At 34.3% G+C, this 2,537-nt stretch overlaps 1 protein-coding gene across 2 annotated transcripts in view; it reads right to left on the bottom strand.

The window, feature by feature from the left end:
* Positions 1 to 2,537, bottom strand: part of UNC5C (unc-5 netrin receptor C) — a 334,483-nt gene that overhangs the window by 40,373 nt on the left and 291,573 nt on the right. The gene's annotated exons all lie outside the window — the stretch shown is intronic.

Genomic DNA, 2,537 nt, shown 5'->3' with positions numbered 1-2,537 from the left:
TAACCTCAATATCAAAAAAAATTATTTTTGAGATATCTAGTTAGAATCAGTGTTTTTCTGTAACAGACCAATAATTGATGAAGAACTTTCTTTTATCATACATAACTTCAGAAAGTGAAGAATAACTGTTAGTTTTAGTCACAGCAGGTCAAGTAGGTTTTCGCTTCATTGCTAATTAGCGCCAATTTGTAGGAATATTGGATTGACCTGTTTTCTAAGTTAACTGTTCCTACAGCAGTGGTTTGCAACTTGAGCTTGCAAAAGAATCACCTGGAGGACTTGCTAAAACACAGATTACTGGATCCTACTCTCAGAGTTTCTGATTTTACAGTTCCAACAAAACTATAAATTTTTGTAGCTCTACCAAGCTGCCAGGTGACAATGATGGTGGTCTGTGGACCACACTGTGAGAACCACCGGCCTGCACCATCTCAGTGTCATCTCGCAGAGGAACTCAGGGTGGGCAGCAACCTGGAGATACTTGGCTCCACGATTTTACTCCAACAAATGTGGTTTATTTCAATTCAATAAAAATTCATGGAGCATCATTGTGGGTATAGTGTGGAGAATGCCAAGAAGTAAGAGATAATGTTGTTGTCTTTGAGTAGCTTTATAATTTAATTAGGAAGGAAATAGAATATGTCGAACGAGCACAGGGCAGTAAGGAAGCCTGCCCCACCACATTGGAATGGCTCAAGAACAAAGAATGGAGAATTAAGGAGGAATAGTTATTCAAAGGCCTTTGTATAACTGAAAATGTTGAGTCATGACCTTCTTGAGAAGGAAAGTAATGTGAGCGCTGTGGTGCCAGGAGAAGTGGTGTATCACGCTAGTGTAGAGAACGGTTTGTTGAGGCACAGACTAGAAGCAGGAGGACCACACAGGAGGCCAGCAAGCCTCGGTATTTTTTTTTCCAATGGGAATAATAAAATGTACTTTTATGTTTGTTATGGGGATGAAATGAAATTATAGATGTAAAGTAATAAAAATAAGGCCTGACACATAATAAGTAACTATTATTACTGTATTAAATTAAAAAAAAATTATGTAAATCACCATTGCTTAGTACATAGAAAATATTTAATACATGCTAGCTCCCTCCTTTCCACTTGAGAAACCTATATAATAATTCATATATGAAAAAGTAACAGGTGTAGAAATGGGAAGGAAAAATAGAATCCAGTGAATATTATAAAAAAAAAACTGTCTTGGGAATGATGCTTAAACAATAGAACAATAGAGTATATTTTGATTTATTCATTTGTCAGAATATTAAAATATATTTAAAATCATGATTTTAAAAAGCACACAATAACATGAGAATTAATAATGAAAGAGCATTTTATATAATGTATGATTTAAACTGTAAAATATATAAAAAAGAAAAAGTAATAAGTATTTCATAAGTATTTCAATATATTAAAATATACTTTTAAAGGTATGGGGTGAAAAATTGACAAGGCATTGAAATGGGGGACTAAATAAGAGGAAGAGTCAAGAAAGTTCATGTTCAGACCAGTTGGTTCTGTATATTACTTGGCTGTATGGCTGTGTATACATTATGTTCTCTTCTTATGCTGCATAAAGATTTTAGGCCAATGAAATTGTTTCTTATTGCTGTTTTGCAAAATACTCAGTCTTGTCAAAAAGAGCTAAGATAGATTCATAGAGGACTGCATTATCACTCTAATGACCCATAGTTCCAAATTTATTACTACCATTGATTAATAAATACAACTTTAATCGAACATTATCTATCACTAGCTTAAATTCATCATTTAAGACATTTATGAGGTTTATTCCATAGAATCAGAAAGCTAAATAATAAACTGAAAACTAAATAAGACTACGAAAGAACACATGATGAAGCTGTGATTCTAAATAGACATATCAGATGTAGGAATGAATCCCTTATAAATACCTTGAGGCTGTTACTCTGTGTAACAGAGTTAATAAGTGAAGATTCAATATCTATTATGATGTCCTCTGATCATGTAAAATTAGTATTCTGAAGTATTGCTTCCTGTAGTAAATTGGAACCAAACCAACTAATATGTTTTCTAATTAATTTGTCCTTTTAAAGTGAGATGACAACTGTGAGAGCTTCTGGCTTGATGTTGCCTTCTGAAGCTCTGTTAAAAAGAAGGTCAATGACAGTTCTAAATTACACCTTGGCAGAAAGTTGTGAGCATAATATTCAGAGAGGAAGTGTTTTCAGAGTTGGCTGGAGGAAGATAAATGGTTTTGCTGATTTTGTCTGAAGTCATGTTGGTTTGTGTTTAAAGTAGATTTGGGTTAGATAGGCTACATTTAACTTTTTAAGCCTAGTGAAAACAAACAAAAAAGATTTTGGTACGAAAATATGTTTTTAAGCTCTTTCGTTGCAATTTAAACCTTGTGGAATTACCTGAATTGGGAACAATAAGGTGACCCCCGAGAGAATTGAAGGTGCCAAATGCAGTACAGGATGGGTCGGTCTGCCTTGCTAGACTCTGATTCTTCAGGTTGAGGGCCTCGTTCTCCAGCAAGGATTGGGT

This window comes from Pteropus vampyrus, unplaced genomic scaffold (genome assembly GCF_000151845.1).
Source record: "Pteropus vampyrus isolate Shadow unplaced genomic scaffold, Pvam_2.0 Scaffold25, whole genome shotgun sequence".
Taxonomy (NCBI): domain Eukaryota; kingdom Metazoa; phylum Chordata; class Mammalia; order Chiroptera; family Pteropodidae; genus Pteropus; species Pteropus vampyrus.
This window is presented reverse-complemented; position numbering and strand designations above follow the sequence as displayed.